The 19,379-nt window shown below is 40.3% G+C and overlaps 1 pseudogene across 1 annotated transcript; it reads left to right on the top strand.

Annotated features, from left to right (window-relative positions):
- Positions 1-438: 438 nt before the first annotated feature.
- On the top strand, positions 439-18,625 carry LOC144655063 (uncharacterized; annotated as a pseudogene). Its single transcript, XR_013571035.1, has 8 exons — positions 439-860; positions 1,540-1,562; positions 1,718-1,798; positions 2,032-2,236; positions 4,362-4,486; positions 10,774-10,844; positions 14,418-14,828; positions 14,859-18,625. The product of XR_013571035.1 is annotated as an uncharacterized LOC144655063 (transcript).
- Positions 18,626-19,379: the final 754 nt, after the last annotated feature.

A 19,379-nucleotide genomic window follows, 5' to 3' on the forward strand; every position in this document is an offset into this window, starting at 1 on the left:
AAACATTAGCCAGTTGTCAAGCAGTATCACTATGTCATTCTTATATCCAGACAAGTTCCTTTGTAATATACAGTAGAACCCATTTACAGTCGAATCCCGATAACTCGAACCTTCAAGGGAAATCGAAAAAGGTTCGAGATATCGGGAGTTCGAGTTATCGAGGGTAAAATTAGCAAGAAAATGACCTGAAGGGGAATCGAAAAAGGTTCGAGTTAGCGGGAGTTCGAGTTACTGAGGGTTCGAGTTATCGAGATTCAACCGTATAAGGTTCCATGTCCTGAATATATATACTAACGAATGACATTCTACAGCGCTGCTGGAGTCTGAAATTATCTTCGGACAGTTTCAACAGTCAGAGGACAAGACAAAAAACTAAAAGGATTTTGAGCGAATTTCGACCACCGCTTGAGAAGAGACCGGCGCCAGCATTTAGACGCACAACAGCGGATTTCCGACAATATAGAAAATAACACAGTTTGCAATATTATATACAGGAGAAATATTAAAAATTTATTCTTTCTGTGAGATGCTGACGCGAATAATCTGTAAATTAGAAATTTAAAAGTATCGGAGGCTTCAAAAGACATCAAAGAGCCTCTTCTAAAAAAGGGTTTTTTCTGCTCTTGGCCTAGTTGAATATTGTTTTTTGTCAATTTTTTTAATTTTTTTTCCCAAGAATTGTTTTATTTTTGCCCGAGTAATTTGATCGATCACAACTGAAGATTTAAAAGTTTTTTGTTATTATTTACTCGCGGATGACGTATGCCCCTAAATTATCCTCGGAATGTTGCAACACGGTGTTTGAAACGCGCTTTCTCGCTCCGGTGTATGTTGTGCAGAGCGGGCGGAACGAGCTTATTCAGGGGGCGCGATCCATTGGACCAAAATTTTCGGTTTGAATTTTCGAAATTTTCATCTGTCAAATGGAACGGTATTTTCCACTTGAATCGGCCAGGCTAGTTCCATTCCCGCAAACAGTAAAGAAAACTGAAGATATTACTCCCTCTTGATAAATTCTGAAGCCATCTATCCTTTCACTTAGCTCAAAAACGTAGCTCCACGCTTTTTTAAACGTAAAGAATGCGAAAAGTTTACACTGGAAACACATACGTCTGCTTTTATGACATCTACGGAAACATTTGGATGCACAAGATGTGCTCTTATCGCATTCGTTTAAGACAATTATACGTGGTGTGCACGTATTTTCGAACTGCTTACCAAAGCTTGCTAAGCACACGTGTTCCAATAACGCAGTTTATAAGCTGTCTGCCGCAAGAAGACAAGACGAACACTGATCATCCGTGTCGAGCAGCTGGAATGACCGCCATGTCGAATTTTGTCGATTTCCGGGTTGGGAAAAACTGGGCCCGAGCATAAAGTGGCGAATGGAACAGGATTTTCCGAGAATTCCGATTTTCCGGAATTTGAGGACAACCTCCAGAAGTTGACCAAAATTTTCGAAACGAGTTTCCGGAAACTTTCTGTTCCATTTGATTTTGTACCGGAATTTCCGAAAAATTTGGTCCAATGGATCGCGCCCAGGGTAAATTTCATGTCGTGAGGTCTGATATTTGACTTGTATTTTTTCCAATCCTAAACAATAACAACAATAGTGATTGTGTTACGAGTATATCGTATTTGCAGCTTGTGAGATGGAGCTCAAAAAACATAAACCGTGTGCTATTGAATTTAATTACATCTTCTCTGTTTAATGAAGGTTTGTGAGGTTTCGTCGACAAGATGACGATGCTTGCCTTCTTTGTTTTGTTTCTTGGAGTCGGTGTTTTGGGAAGCAAAGGTAAGAAAAATTTTACAGATGTTGAAGCATTCGCTATCGACAGATAGACATCCGCAAGGAAATCGAGCGAGTGATCGTTCATTCATTTGCGGGACATCGAATGTTGACTCAGGATTTAAAACTTATCTAACTGTTGCAAATGCCTGCTGTCTGGAATAAATTCAGCAAAAAAGCCTAAAAATACATTGCTTTTTGACGATAAATTTAATTAATCTTCCTTCCAATTCTTGCAGCACACGACTCAAGGGGTGGATCAAGGTTTTTTCTGGTAACGGATCTTCGCAACTCAACAATTGATGTTGAAAAGCTGCACGCATCGTTTGCAGACAGAGGTTTAGCGGAGATATTCAATAGGTTGGTGATCGTTCAGCGCGGACAGGATGGACGCTTCATCAATTCTCACGGCTCGTTAAAGACATTATTGAGAGCACAAGAGAGGCAAGAATCGCTTTGTTCATTCTGTTATTTTAAGGAGGTGTTATATTGTTGAGCAATGCAAGACTGTTTTGGAGATTTAAACAGCGTGTAATTTCAATTGTCTCGGCTCGCGAAAATCATACCGATTTCACGCATTGGTAGTTTAATTCACTCTTGCGGTAAAAAAGGGGTTCATAAAGACCGCATTATCATATCGAAGTAATTATAAGATGTAAAAACCCAGCTACAATTTTTTTCCCACTCGAAGGAGTGTATTTCCACCCTTGCAATATGCACACGACTTATTTGGAAATTTACAAAATTTGGAAGCAACGCGGAAAATATCAACAATTTTGATTCTTGATTCCCACAGAAAGACCTACAATGTCTCGGTTAATTCCCTGTCTTGAAATCATTTACACACGCGGAATTTGCCCTCAAACAACTAGAATGATCTCTGTACTGTTTGCGTGAATTAATATGATATGTCTCCATCGGAAACAAATTTAAAATTGAGCCAGGTACGAGTTTATTTTCCTGCGAGAAAATGTCGTGTGATCTATAAACAGTGTGTTATAATTTATTTGAAAAGGGTAGCGTTCTTTATCCTCATAAATTATTTAAAATAACGCTCGAGACTCTATTTTGGCGAACGAATGCAGAAAATGTTTTATTGTCAACACACAGCGTGAGTTTATGCGAATGCCCTGATCACACTGGATCACGCGCTAATTATATAAGCTTGTGTTAATATAAGCTTCTTGTCCGGGAAGTTTTTGCAGCAGTACAGTACGTTTTTTTGCTGTGATATTGCTGCTTTAAGCAAAGATATTTTGAGTAGCTTTAATTTTTAATAAACAGTTTAGTAGGGAAAATATTGAGATAATTTAATTTTGCTTCATGCAAAATATTTGTTGTTTATACAAATATTTGCCTCGTAGGTCGAAGCGGGAATTTCAGGCTTGACCGCTTTGCACCCCATTAATGCTTAGAAAAATAGACCGTACTATATGAAAGATTACAGCTTGTTTTGTAGGGTAAAGTTCTGACAATGGAGTTAACAAAAGATTAAAACCCTGTACTGGTGACAGTAAATTATGTTGGGGTACATTTTTCGGGGGAGGGGTAAGGTTCTTCATAACTCTTCCAGGAGTTATATTCTTGTGATGTAGCTTGGGTATACAAATTAGAGATTAGGCTTAACTCTTTCGCTGCTGACTTTTCTGTTGACCTTACTCCCCCGCAGTGCTGCATTTTTTTCACAGTGCGTTGAATCACACAGTCACGCATCATATTCAACAGTATCTTTCGTTCTATTCAAGCAATTTAATTAAGATTTTCAGGAAATGTGCCTAACATAATTCTACATCGTAAAAAGCAACCTTTTCATAAATTCATTGCATTTTGGTCCTTTCAGCAATTTCGTTCGCCATCTGATAGCTTCCTTCCCAAGCGTGAAGGTTGAAACCATTGTTTGCAATAGCCGCGTCTCAAATACTCAATCTGTTCGTTGAAATCGCTTGATTCGTTAACCACAACTGTTATATTCTCGGCGAAAGTCGGTTAGAATCTTCTCCGAAGCACTCCTCGATTGAAAATTTCTCATTCGACGCCATGTTTAAATGTCCTTTGGCCGTAAACAGCAACATTGTAACATGAATTTGTCGATAATACTCCGCCATTATATGCAAACGGAAAAAGATCGTGCTTGTCACGCTTTCAAGTTCTCTTAGAGGGTATCTGAAGTAATTATTGATCATAGCGTCCCTATTGAAGACAGTTTCGAAAGGAAATCTGGGATTGTTTATCATGTCGAGAAAACTCGACATCCGCACTCAGAGTCACGAAATGAAATGTCGAGTTTTCTCGACAACCGCAGCGAAAGAGTTAAAATAGTATGTGAACTTGATCAACAACTTACAAATTTCAGGTTCCCCAAACAAGTTAGACTGAAAGCATGGATGTGCAAAACTCACACCCCTCCCCACCCCTCTAGTTATTGGAAAAAACCGCTGACCTCATAAAAATGTGTTTTCTTGATTAATAGATGAACAACCTTTATAACAGATCTCATCTTTATATCTTCTACTTGTTACTTTAATTCATTAAGAGTTGTTTACTGATTTGTTGTTGTTTTTTTGTACAGGACATTCTGGTCTATTTCAAGAAAAGAAATTCTGCCATGGTTGTTAGAAGAGAACCCAAGTGTTATTATTTGTGTGGCTGATAACACAGATGTTCCACAGATATTGATTTCTGCAGAGAGAAATGGTATGATTGAATAAATCTGTTTTGTTAATTATCATCAAAATATTTGCTGTACATATTACTTCATTAACCATCTGATTTTCAGCCTAATCATGTTAGCATTTTCAGTGGCCTAGCCAGGGGAGGGTTCCAGGGGTTCAGGCCCTCAGATTCCAAATCAAATTGGAATTCAGAAGTGTTGGTTTTTGTGGAGGGAGGAAAACCGGAGAACCTGGAGAAAAACCCTCAGAGCAAGGACAAGAACCAACAACAAACTCAACCCACGTATGACACTGGGCCGCGTTAGTGGGAAGTCAGCTATCTCACCACTGTGCTATCTCTGCTCTCCCTCTAGTTATGTTTTAAGAGTTTTGCTATGCAGTAGCACATATTTGAAACACAAAATTCCTTCTGATAAATAAGCTGGTCCACCAAATTAGACCTTTTAATGGTCAAACATGCTCACCAGTTAGAATTTTGTAATATAATTTGCTAGGGAAAAGTTAGGATGCAGGATGTATATATTTTAAGAAAGTTTTACGGCACAAGCAGTAAAACGCAGTTAATGGAGCGTGACGTGCAAATCCCTTATTAGTTTATTAGGTACTGTATTTAATTACGTTACATGTTTGGTGGCAATGACACAATGTCTTTGTTTTCCTGCTTAGTTTAGTTGGGTACCTTGAATTAGGTTATTGTTTCATCTATATTGCACAACACTGTCTAGTCTTGTCACAGCATGATCTGCAAGATGGCAATTTTCTATTGGTTGCAACCATAGCCATGTCTAGCTATAAAAGCAGTATGATTCAATGTAAAAGCACTTCCCTTCATGGTGTGCTGTAATCAGTAAGCATTTGTTGTAGAAAAGAAAATTTTCCCACCCTCCCTCCCTTTATGGAGGTTGCTTGTTTATCAATAAACTTGGGGGTCACCTCCTTCGGGGTTGGCGGTTAAGTCTAATGGAAGCGACTTAAACCCCCAAGCTTTGGGCATTGTTTCTGCCCTTTCATTTGTGCACCTGCCAATATCTTGTCCGATCCGGCACTGGCTTACCCATGAGTGCCGGGGAGATAGGTGAGGCTTAGAAGGTCACATGTTCAGTTTGACCGTCAATTTGACCTGCCAATACTCTTGTCCGTCACCAGTGCGGTAGTGCTGGAGATAAGTGAGGCTTTATTAGATCGACAGGGCTCAAAAACGGCTGATTGGTCGAATTTTTATGACGTTTCATGGCGAATGACGCCTAAGTGCGCATGCTTTTCAATGAGAGCCTGCGATCACAAATTGAAATCGATTGAAAGTGTTCGGTCTCACTGAGAGTATTTTTACTGTTTATACGGTCGTACTACCGAATAAAATCGGCTAACATGGACACTAGAAGTGATAAGACCAGTAGCTGACTCTACCTTGAATCATTGCTGTGCTGATAGGTCAATGAAATGGTTTACCAAAGGAACGATTACGCGGAAACATGGGTCAGCGATTCAAAATGGCGTGAGTCACATGCATTGTTTGTGTTTGAACTGGCTTGCAAAAAGGCCGTTTTTGTTTTAAAATGACATTTCCAGTGTGAGTCTACTAGTTCAAGGCATGAGCCGATTTTCTGTGATGATTTGAAACTCGATTTATTTTCCAATCCACTCTGGACATCAGCCGTGCACATGTTAAACTGGCGAGCGTGCGTAACACTTTTGGCTTCAATGTTCTACCTTCTCCATGGATTAAGCTGCATATTTTCAAACACTGTATAGTCTGTAAAACGGGGAAGGGCCTTGTCCTTTATCTTGGAAATTTTCAAGTGATGTGACTCCTCGTCAAAGTCAGAACCTTCGTGGTGGTCGCAAGATGAACCATCGGAATCGCTCTCGTCCTTATCGTCACCATTTTCAAAGCTTATCCTTCGTTCTCCGTGTTCGTTTGCATCATCATTATCTTCCCCTTCCACTAGGTATCTAATATTTAAGTTCAAAGATACTTAAGAACATTTATATTGCACTCATGAAGTTATATATACACTGTGTAAGATGCTTAAAATGACACGAATCTGTCTCTTTTGTGTGAGTTTAAAATATTATGAATAATATAAAATTGAAACATGCATGTACAGTGTCTGTTAACCAAGATCTCTCTATTTTAAAGTCATTAGGCAGTGATGTCTTCAACTCTAACATCTTTTTCTTGACAAATTTTCGTTAATTTGAAAACTAGCTCTTTGACTTTTGTTTTCACTATAGCTATTGATTTTATTTATTTTAGTTTTAAGGAGCAATTAGTCAACCCTGGTAATACATGTTTACATGCTGTACATGTCGAGATGCAACTACATGTAGGTGTTCAAAATGTTCCTAATAATTATTTAATAAACGCATCAATAAAAATTAGCTTAGTGCTTCAAGGAATCATTACTTTGTAGTGACCTAATTTTAAGTCTCTATCATTCGCTTGCATTATTCTGTCTTCTTTTCAGAAACGTCTGTTTTTTTTCAGGGACCGCGTAGCCGCCCCCCCCCCCTCCCAATTTGTTTCTGAAAAAATAAAGGCTTACTAAAGGGCCTGTTTACATGGAAGACGGGTGCCCCGGCTAACCGAGTTACCCTGGGCGAACCAACTTTTCATACATTTCTTTAGAGAACGCATCAAAGCGTTTACATGCAAGACGGGCTCGGTCTGCTTGCCCAGGGCGCCCTTCTAGGCAGGATAGCTTTTTGCCATGTAAACGGTTATGCCCGGGCTATCCCGGCTTGCCGGGATAAGTCTTCGCGCGTGTTCTTAAATTAAATTTGAAGTTAATGGCATAAAATGTATAAATTCTGGAACCAAACAGTGCTATTTGACCAAATTTTTTGACTGGAAAATTTTTCTTTGAGTAACAGCTAATTAATTTGAAATTTTCGTAGGAATGATTATCCTAACTCACGAAACAACAATTTTAATTTCAATTTGGTGGCCAAAGACTGTTGAATTTCGATTTAATTCCCCCCTAAATGGACATACTAAAGTTCTAAGAGCTTGCACATCAAAATAAAATAGGTTTGAAGACGGCTAGCCTTGATTATTTAGTAAAAAGTGATATTTTTCTTCAATCATTTGGAGCTACATGGTTTTCCCACGCTGTGACACGCTTCAATGACGCTGTCTCAACTCGGGTAGAAGGGCTGTGAATTCTGCATGTAAAGGCGGGCTATGTTTCATCCCTTCTAGCCGGGTAACTCGGTTAGCCGGGGCACCCTCCCTCCATGTAAACAGGCCCTAAGAGAAAAATGTCTAAAGCCCCCCTACTTAAAGTCACTAGTCAGCCCCCCTGTTTTTAAATGAACATTACCTGTTAAATGTTTTAGCAAGCTCTTCCATTCTTAGTTTTAAAAGCATACTTGACTATGGTTTAATTTATTACTGTTATATAATTAGTTGCTTAAGGTGTTAAGAAAGTGTTATGTTAGTACAGATGAAACTCAACTATAGACTACCAATAAGAGCAAAAATAAGAGCAACAAGACAACTGATGGCAATTACAGAATAACAGCCATAACTTAGCATGTGTACAGATAATAGTCTCTTTACAGTGTATAGGATTATTTTAAGGATTCAGTGCCCTACAATACAAATACACTGCATGAGAAATATTTCTCTGTAACCTGCCATATTGGTAGAGTTTCTTCTGTGGGGAGGGGGAGGATTTTTTTTGGGAATAATCTCTTAGCCCTAATAGACTTCTTGTACAAATAAATCTGTTACACGTAATTTTATTCAACAGAATGCATATGATCTTTATCAATAAATAAATAACACCAATAATGGAAAAATGTATCCTACAAAATGATTCAGGGATACACAGCATGTACGGCATGAAAAAATAAATTTCATAGATTACTCTGGCTTATTCACTGTTAAACTGAACTCTTAGTATTGACTATAACAGGGGGTGGGGGCACTTATTTGTGATGAAGAGGAGTACCATGAAATCATGTGTTATAACCCCCCTGTTATATATGCCCATCTACCTCCGACTATAAGCCCCCCCCTTCCTGGATATTAGCCTCCCTTTCCCTATACCATTCTAAATATTGAAATAAATTTGACTTATTTTAATCAATGCTGCTGTAGCTTATTTCAAAACATTTTTTTTATTCAGCTTATAAGCCCCCCGGTTAAGAGATCATTCAAAACACCTTACGAGGTTGTATAAGCCCCGGGCTTATAACTGGGATTTTACGGTATTCAGTGTGACCTTGACTAAAGGCTTCCTGCTCATCTTCCTTTCAATTTTTTTTTGATGGTTTAAGGCAGCTCTTTGTTGATCAGAGTAATTGTGGACAACTGCAGTTTTGATATTGGTTCTGAGTTGGGTCATTCCCTGCTCTTGGAGCTCTCTTTCTGCTCCTTCTGCTGTTCTTGCTAGGAACAGCTCTTCATGTTCAATAGAGAATAGTGCTCTGTAGCACCCATCCAACACAGTGTAAGCTACATAATTGAATAAGCTTAAGGACTACAGGCATATGAGATAAAGATGTATTTTTCAACAATGACACAAGTATGGGACAAAGAAAAATTCTGAGCTTTATGAATTAAAGATGGAAACTGGAAGCCAGTAGCCATCCAAGTTTATGATAAACCTATGAGGCCTACACTACACATTAAGTGAGCTTGGTAAAATATTGTGTATAGCAACCAGAACACAAGATTATAATTTTAATGTCATATCCTTTTGAGGGTCAATGAAGGAAATGAAATGTTTTCACATTTTATAATAATTATTCTTTTGTGTTATACAAGAAATTGTTAGTGCAAAATAATAGTCACCAATAAAGAGTTGATGATACCATGTCTGCTCTTAAGTTAGGGCTTAGTCTACAAGTTGACAGTTGCAATTGTATACGAATGTAATAATTAAACCTTGAAATTTTTTCTGAAGCATATTCTCCCCCACTCAATTCACTTTTTGTTTGTTTGTTTGTTTGTTCTTAGTTTTTCAACAAATATTCATTTTGCTAAGTTATTTCTATTAATATTAGCAAAGTAACTTTGCATTTACAGCATAATTTCAACTGAAGGGGAAAATGTAACCCTTACTTGTCACAGGAATTGTTGTGGATATAACATAAATTCCTTTTATTTATGTATTGCACTTCTATGTATGGGCCTCAAATAAAAAGAGTTTATTTTAGCAGTCTAAGTTCAACACAACCAGCCTACTTTAATGTCTGGGAAAGCCATTGCACAGCTTATAGTCACACACACATTACAATTTCGTTCAACAGGATAAATTTGTGTTTTATGTATTGAGTTGCATTAGACATATCATCATACACCACAACAAGAAATAAAATAATCAAATAACAATTTATTTGATCTTTCAAGATGCATTTCATACATAATATACGTTTATACACTGTACATAAAGTCTTGAGCTATCGGCATACAACTCAAAAGCGGCAAAACTAAAGACGAATGAATAGCACAGAAGCTAAAAACACAATAAGAGCAGCCATTAGTGTGTTCTACTTTCGGATTCTTCCTCCATCTTTCCATATTTTGTCAACCATAACGAAGTCCATGAACAACAAGCAATTAAAAATTTTCATAAGAACGAAAAAAAGTCATATTTGATATGTTCCGTAGAAATTAACAAGCTGCAATTTAGTGCTGTTAAAAACCTTAGCGGACTTGACATGACCTTAGTTGAAGGCAAAACTTTACCTTGGGTGAATTTGGAAAAACTGAAAGTTACTTCTCAGATGAGGTGTCTTCATCGCCTTATAAAACTGAAAATATCGTTTCGATCCTTTCGATCAGAGTCAAAACATCAACACGAGTGATTGAAGAGATTAGCCGAGTTGTTTTGAGGGGCCTTGAGCGAGCAAGATGTTGCAAATTGCCATCACCATTACGTGTTCGTTTTTGATTCGTCGTCCGCCATTTTGAAACTCGAATGGCGGGAAGACGGCTAGGATCTTACTGCGCATGTTCAGCCGTTTTTGAGCCCTGTCTATTAGATCATTGTATTTGAGGTCACATGCTTTTATATTGACCTGCCAATATACTCTTCTGATCCCAGTGCGGGGCTGCACTGGAGATAAGTGAGGCTTTAAAAGGTCATGCAACTCTAAGTCGATTGGTATGCTAACCGCAGGGATGTGTCCCCCCACATTACGCCAAACATGTGTGCGTCTTTTCTCTTATTATTGTTTGTCTTTATGGCTGCAATAATATTCGTTTTTAATATCATACCAAACAAGCTGTCAGGATACACAGCAATCACGGAACAGGGACATTAATTGACAATTGGTTTGGATTGTTTTCTTTATAAGGAGTGTTACCCTTGGAGACCAAACTAATGATATGGATGATTCATGGTGATAATATGGCAGCAGATGCAGTGGTAATCCATTTTTCTTTTTATTCTGATAAATACAAATGCTAACCTTTTTAATTTATATAAAGTATGCATATATACAACAAAAAATTTCATTATTTTGTAAATTTTTAAATTTCCTTTAAGGGAGACTTTTTTCTCAAGTATTTTTTATGGTGTTACCGGGCCATAGTTTGAAAAGTCAAAAGTTAGAAATCCTCAGACCATTCTCGTCCCCATAGCCCTTTCGTTTCTCTTAGCCGGCTTGGCACGAGAAAATGAAGGGCTCTGGGGACATAGGATTTTTGAATTAATTCAAATTTTTTTGATTGGCTGTTTGGAACAAAGAATCCCTAAACGGAAGTTGAAAACGTAACGACTCTCTCATACATTATTTTGAAAGGTCATGACTGCATACATGAAGACCGGAAGTCCTAGAATCTAGGACTGGAAATCCTGTGTCCCCAGAGCCTTTTGTTTTCTCGTGCCAAGGCGCAGCCAGCTTAGAGAAACGAAAAGGCTATGGGGACGAGAATGTCCTCAGACGAATTCAACTTCGTTCCCAGGGTTGGGTCTGGTCATGTGCCTCCTGGACAATTGAGAACATTAGGGAGGGGTCTTTTAATGTCAAGAACCTTTGTCGCATTCCAAGCGAGGCTACTACACTGCTCACGATCATACAAATGGATAGATAGATACAATGTGGAAAAGGTTCATCATAATTAACATCCTTGGCCACAGTGAACAATTCCTGATCACCCTTCCCGAAGCTAAGATATTTACAATAATTATGTGTAATGTCCGTAACTGTGACCTTTGCGGTGAAAACATTTATTCTGGTGGCAACACTTTCTGCTCTCCCGTGGGCTTAGTATTGACAAAATACATTCTAAGTCACCCCTCCCTCTAACAATCTTTTTGTCACCACTCAGATTCTGGGGGGCACGTGACCAGACCCAACCTGGGTCTCTCTTCTCTCACTCTGGGGGGCGGGGAGAGAGAGACCCTGGGAACGAGGTTGAGACGAATTACTATTATTCCATTCAAGCATGTTTCCCCCACGCCTCATAAAGGCATCTCTGCGGTTCTCATCCGCACATTCATTCCCTTATTTGGTTATCGTTATTCAAGCGTAACATTCCATGCGAGTAATCACTTTCACCCTTCTCTGTGTTCTGCAAGTTCGTACCTTGCTCCAAGCGTTTTCCCTCAACCTCGTTCCCAGGGCTTGTTTATCATTGTTCACTCAAGGGGTGCCGCAGGCAGCAATTCCCCGCCCATAAGTTTATTTAAAGTCATTATAGTGCATTTGCTGTGCTGGAGCCCCGTCAGGGAGGGGACATTTGTTACTCTGGCTGGGTTAACTTGGCCCCACGTAATTATTCCAGCAACAATGTCCTCCTTGCAGTACAGGCACGGGGCACCCCCTCGGCATGGCGCCATGTGCCAAGGCCCCCCCATCCGGTGGGTTTTTATCCGGTCGGTGGGTTTATCCGAACCTTGCCAATACATTCCCTGCCCACTATTGCCCAACAACACGGTCTTGTGTCGTTTTTTGCACGCCATAACATTAAGCAGTACATGATTTGCACCGTTTCATTCAGACCCGTTTTTCTCCTGTAAATTGCTAAATGTTTAACACTCCAGGTCAACCACAAAAAAACCCAAACGATGCATCGGCAATGAGCCAATTGCTCAGAATAAGCCACAGGTAGCCCACACAAATAGAGCGACTGTTGTTCAAAATTATAAAGGAATGTATTGGGAACTTTCAAACGTTCTTAATTATAAGCACGAACTATAGCGAGTAATATTGACATTTATGTTCAAAATTAACGTAAACTTACTTCAATCGTATGTGCCTTGTCGTACATAATTCTGTACGTATTAATTTATGTACAGTAGTACGTACAGTAGACCAGCACAGCCTAGCCTGTGTAGCTGGCAGGTTTTCTGACCAAATGCGAGTGCTTTGTTTATGCAGACGGGAAAGATGGAACCGCAGAGCTGCGAGGGAATTGGAGCAGAGCCACGAGAAAATCCCGCCAGCTACGCAGGCTAGCACAGGCTCCACCGCGGTCAAACGACAGAAATATGCAAAAAATAAGCACTGCAAAGACAAGGTTTTAATTTTCACAGTTCAAAGTTCGATACATAAGCGGTATCCTAAGGGTTTACTAAGTTTTTTGGAGCTTTACTAAAAAAAGTTCTACGTGTTTGAAAATAGCGATATGCGGACTTTTCGGCGCCATTTGTCAAAGCACTTTGGTTCGGATTCGAAACATTTAAAAAGTAAAAACACTGGTTTACCTGACTGAATGGGATTATGCTTTCACTCGGCAACTATTTTTATCTATCCTTGCTCGTAATAACACTTCAAATTTGAACAAAAAACGGCGAAATGGAAAGAAAACCTGCCTGAGACGTTTGACCGCGGTGAAAGCTCAGGCAGCATCGCAAAAACCCACTAAATAGCTATTAAATAGTTTTTTTGTTGGCTCGACCCAGTTTTTTTCTAGCGATACCTATCAACTTTGAAACCCTCATACTTAAAGGGATTAATGTCAATGACATACGGTTAACCATCTAAAAACAAATTCCAAGATATTTCAAAATTCCTCTTGTAGATTTCGATGAAACTCGCCAGAGCTGAAGGCAAACACCCAAGGTATACGTAGCGTGGAGGATCTCGAGAGAAAATGCAGTTACGGGCTAAAATTCGATTCAGAGCAAAAACCTGTGTGACGTCATTGTCACGTGATATTCATTCTCATCTCCCAAAAATTTATATCATATTGCAGTTCAGTCTATGTATAATCGATGTGATATAGTGGATATTTCATTGACATTAATCCCTTTAAGTTTGAGGGTTTCAAAGTTGATAGGTATCGCTAGAAAAAATCTGGGTCGAGCCACCTTAAAAGCGGAGCTGCCCGGTAATTCACTTTGCCTTTATTTAAATTTCTGAAGTCACTGACCATATAGCCTGCGTTGCAGACGAACAAAACCCCGGTTATATCGCAGGCTACTGACCATAGAGAGAAAAAAAATTGGACTTGAGCCCGTGATCCAACACCTGAGCCCGCGATATAGTCCCGTGATACTGTGCAGCGGACACCTTGTATTGACAGCTCTGCAGCCCTTCGCGCCGCTGTGAAGCTCCGCTAAAATTCGCCGTTTTGAGCTACAAGGACGACAACGCACAACGATTGAAAGAAGTTTACGTTTTTTTAACATAAATGTCAAAATTACTCGCTATAGTTCATGCTTATAGTAACGTTTGAACGTTTCCCATACATTCCTTTATAATTAAAATATTTTGAACATCAGCAGTCGCTCTATTTGTGTGGGCTTCCTATGAATAAGCAACCGATGCCAGGTGCTGGGAAACACACCTAAAACATTCTTAACTGCTTTTTACGGTGTTGCTCTTAAAAAAAAAACCACCAGAATCTTGAACGACTATGGTTGATTCGAGAACACTCAGGGTGTATTTGTGCTTAAAATTAATCCTTGCGAGACTCTCTAAACATTTTTATATATTGTCTTACAACCATCTTACGGCATACTGTAACTGTAATGTTGTTATTTTTGTTCTAGAACGAAGTTTTACTTACGTCACCGGGAGACTTAAATCTTTGGCCAGGTAGACTTGACGACGATGGTGATCGTTCTGCCTTAAGAAGAGTTAATTTAATTTCTTCAAGGAATCTTGAGCGTGCAGTTATGGAAGTTTTTCAAAGAGTGAAGGATGATCTCCACCACAGAGAAAAGAGGAATGCTGCCACAGTTGGCAATGTGCCAGCTCCAGTTACAAGTTCTCCACTTGTCAGACCCATGAACACTTCTACAACTGCCAGCCTCACAGCTGGGGTCCAGTTACAAGTTCTCCAGTTGTCGGACCCACAAACACTTTTACAACTGCCAGTCTCAAGGCTCCAGTTACAAGTTCTCCAGTTGTCAGACCCACGAACACTTCTACAACTGCCAGTCTCACACCTCCAGTTACAAGTGCTCCAGTTGTCAGACCCATGAACACTTCTACAACTGCCAGCCTCACAGCTCCAGTTACAAGTTCTCCAGTTGTCGGACCCACAAACACTTTTACAACTGCCAGTCTCAAGGCTCCAGTTACAAGTTCTCCAGTTGTCCAGACCCACGAACACTTCTACAACTGCAAGTCTCACACCTCCAGTTACAAGTGCTCCAGTTGCCAGACCCACGAATACTTCTACAACTGCCAGTCTCACACCTCCAGTTACAAGTGCTCCAGTTGCCAGACCCGCGAACACTTCTACAACTGCCAGTCTCACACCTCCAGTTACAAGTGCTCCAGTTGCCAGACCCACGAACACTTCTACAACTGCAAGTCTCACACCTCCAGTTACAAGTTCTCCAGTTGTCGGACCCACAAACACTTTTACAACTGCCAGTCTCAAGGCTCCAGTTACAAGTTCTCCAGTTGTCAGACCCACGAACACTTCTACAACTGCAAGTCTCACACCTCCAGTTACAAGTGCTCCAGTTGCCAGACCCACAAACACTTCTACAACTGCCAGTCTCACACCTCCAGTTACAAGTGCTCCAGTTGCCAGACCCACGAACACTTCTACAACTGCAAGTCTCACACCTCCAGTTACAAGTTCTCCAGTTGTCAGACCCACGAACACTTCTACAACTGCAAGTCTCACACCTCCAGTTACAAGTGCTCCAGTTGTCAGACCCGCGAACACTTCTACAACTGCAAGTCTCACACCTCCAGTTACAAGTGCTCCAGTTGTCAGACCCACGAACACTTCTACAACTGCAAGTCTCACACCTCCAGTTACAAGTGCTCCAGTTGTCAGACCAACGAACACTTCTACAACTGCAAGTCTCACACCTCCAGTTACAAGTGCTCCAGTTGTCAGACCCACAAACACTTCTACAACTGCAAGTCTCACACCTCCAGTTACAAGTGCTCCAGTTGTCAGACCCACGAACACTTTTACAACTGCCAGTCTCACACCTCCAGTTACAAGTGCTCCAGTTGTCAGACCAACGAACACTTCTACAACTGCAAGTCTCACACCTCCAGTTACAAGTGCTCCAGTTGTCAGACCCACGAACACTTTTACAACTGCAAGTCTCACACCTCCAGTTACAAGTGCTCCAGTTGTCCAGACCCACGAACACTTCTACAACTGCAAGTCTCACACCTCCAGTTACAAGTGCTCCAGTTGTCAGACCCACGAACACTTCTGCAACTGCCAGTCTCAAGGCTCCAGTTACAAGTTCTCCAGTTGTCCCTTCAACGTCGATCAGGAAAACTTTGTCTGTTTCCACTTCACAAGCAATCGTTTCCCCTTCTGCACCTGTAGGTAGTACCAAGTTACCTTCCACAAGCTCTGTTGAAGCAAGTGCTACCTCTCTAAAACTCTTATCCAGTTCTGTGGCACCAAGATCAATGCAATTGTCTACTTCTGCCGTTATCTTCCCTACGTCCACAAAAAGACCACCGCTTCCTTCATCCTCGCACGCAGTTGTCACAAAACGACCCCCTGTTTATGAAAATGAGACCATTGTTGTCGAGTTTGAAGGTGACTGTAATGACGTTGTCGGGAAAGAAGAGGCAGAGGAAAAATTTCGAAAGGAGTTTGTGACTGTAGTAGCTACAAAACTCGGCATCCTAGAATCGACCATTGTTGTCAGCGACGTTGCGTGCGGGTCAATATTAGTTACTTTTACAATTACTGGAGCAAGCGGAAAGCCAAATGTCTCACAAGAGTTGAAGAAACTAGTCGAAAACGGCAATATCCGTGTAACAGTGAACAACAAAATCTTCAAAGCAAGTAAATTAGAAGTTGTACGGCCGACAATACGATCTACCGTGGTGCCCACAACTGAATCTAAGAATGAAATCGCGTTTATCCTTTACATTACATTTGGTGCACTGATGGGATTTATCTTCATCGTTGGAATCATTGTGCTGATTGTGCGATGCCGTCGGGATCGGCGCGAAGGAAGTTTCTACCTCACCAACGAAACAAATTATGAACTGAGGCGATTTCAAGGCATACCTCGCGCGAACAGCTACTACTCCAGGGTGAACTATTATGGTGAGCCTGTGGAAAAAGATGCCACAGCCGCAGACCCTGACGCCGAGGATGAATTTCAGGCAGGAGCCGGGGCCTACCCGTTTGACCTGCCCCCCGCCAACGCCGGTGGTAAACCAAGAGCGGCGGCCAACGGTGATTCTAAAGAAGAAAAGTTCAATGTTGGCACTATGGGTTTGCCGGAGTGGAAGAACCTTCCAAAGCTCTCACAGAAAGAAATAGCTGTCGCTGAACCCAAAGAAGGTATTCCCAAGTCATCTGGTTCGGTTGGAAGTCGGGAACTTTTATTGGAGGGAGAGAGCGCCCCGGAAGATTCGAGGCATGCTTATGATAATCCTGTTCTGACCTTTGGTGATGGTCCTACAGGCCTGGATAAGGAAGACACTTAAATTCTTAACAAGATCATGTATTCATCTTTTAATACATGGTTGCAGTTTGACCTTGTGTCGTTTTGAAGTGGTATCTAGTCGTACAAGCTCACGAGGATCGGAAAGCGTCTGTTTTGCGAGACTTTCCGTTTTTCGCAGTTTTTTAATTGCCAGCTGATTTTTTAATTAACAGCTTCGAAGGCGCGTGAAGACCTGATCTGATTTCAGTGAAAAGTTGAATTAACGAGGCGTCGAAGCGTTCATCAGGATTATTAACAAACTTAGTATAGAAAAGATATTTCCACTGAGCGACGTTTCTGTGGTTACTAATTCGTTGGAGCAAGTTGTTTTGGAAGATTTAAAAGTTCGCAGTTGGCGGTCTTGAAGAAGTGTCCAATTGGGTCTTTAAAGCGTTGAGCAGAATGTTGAAGACATTTTTGAAAAGTTTTTGCCAAATACTAGTTAAATAGCTGCAGCATTAACAAGAGTACAGTGCAACTTGATTTTGACTTGAGTAGATCAGATGATCTGCGTTTATGGACGACAGCGGAATGTAACCTGATTTTATATTAAACGGCTAGAAAATTGCGCGCACGTTTGCAGATTGAACCTGATGTTAGTAAAAGAGAGAGATTGGGAGGATTCGAATTCTTTCAAACTTTTTCCAGTGATTTACATCAGGGTATGTAAGGAAGAAACAGTTGTTGTTGTCAAGTGTCCAACTGAGTGAAGCAAATCCAAAGGGCGACTTTGGTTCTGGTATTTAGGAGGTTCGAGGGTTCCACTCTAAACCCAACAAACTACAATACAGTAAAAACCCGCGAGTAAGAACCGTTCTTACAAGTTAGCCCTAACAGGTTCTCACATAAATCATAATTTAGTAGCACAAATTTAGGCTATTTAGCTTCTTAATAGGTTCTTATTTTCTGACTCACGACAGGAAAGGAATTTATAGCAAACATTTTTAGGAAACAATAACCTACCGGTATTTCCAAATTTAAGGCTAAAGAGGTTCATATAAAGAGTCGAAAAGAGGGTGTCTATTTAAACTAGCTGTCTAACGTTAACATTTAGTCTAACAGGTTCTTAAAATTTACATTCTTACTAGCGGGTTTTTACTGTACCTGTAATACGTTAAGAGCGTGATTTCGTAGCCTCGTGCAAAACGGCTAAACAACCAATCAGAGCGCAAGATTTATGCATAAATTTTTATTACATTTGTTACAGAACATATACGATATATTCTAACTTGTGAGTGATTTATACCTTCTACATATAATATATACGATATATAAGAAAATTGCTTAGCAATCACAAAGCAATAATACAAACTCGTTCCGTATTCGTGTGTTAGTTTCAACATTGTGTCTTTTCCGCCCAAGTTGACCAAGTTCTCCTTTCTATATTTCATTCTTTTTGTCTTGAGAGAACTTGGTTCCAAGACATGCTTCCAAGTTAATCAGCTCATTTGTTTTCGTTTGCCTAGTTTAACCAGTCCAGAATGACTTTTTCCCTGACGTTGACCGTGCTTTAAGGTGGATTTCCACTGGCGCGTAATTTTTTACGTGCGTGAAAATAATTAGGGGCAATATATGAATGACTTGTGAAAACGTGTACGCAAGTCGTTCATACGCTGTCTAAATTTTTTCACGCACGTAAAAAATTACGCGTCAGTGGAAATCCAAGCGAGCAAGCAACGAAGCTCGCGCGCCGCTAACCCCAACAAAACCGCCAACTAAGCAGGCTAACCGTGCTTCCGTTTCGGTGAAAGGGATCGATTGCCGCGAAATGACAAGGCCTAGGAACTAATTAACATTCTCGTGAAATGGTAATCCCGATGTAACATTTACATGCTTAGAAAGAAATGGTGAATGGAATCAGCAGCAATAATCGATTGTCTTCTGCTACGTTGCCAGACAAAAGAACGGTAAAGTAATAATGTGCGGGAAGGAAAGAAAAGGTAGAGTAGAAGAAACTGCAACGCTTTACCACTTGAAATAAAATGCAAACGCACCCTTAATACAGTGAAACCCGTATATAACCAAGGGACCGGAAAAATGTATTCGCTATAGCGTGGTTGCGCTTAGGCTGAAAAATGC

The sequence above is a fragment of the Oculina patagonica genome, chromosome 5 (assembly GCF_052425735.1).
Source record: "Oculina patagonica isolate OP01 chromosome 5, crgOcupat, whole genome shotgun sequence".
Lineage (NCBI taxonomy): Eukaryota > Metazoa > Cnidaria > Anthozoa > Scleractinia > Oculinidae > Oculina > Oculina patagonica.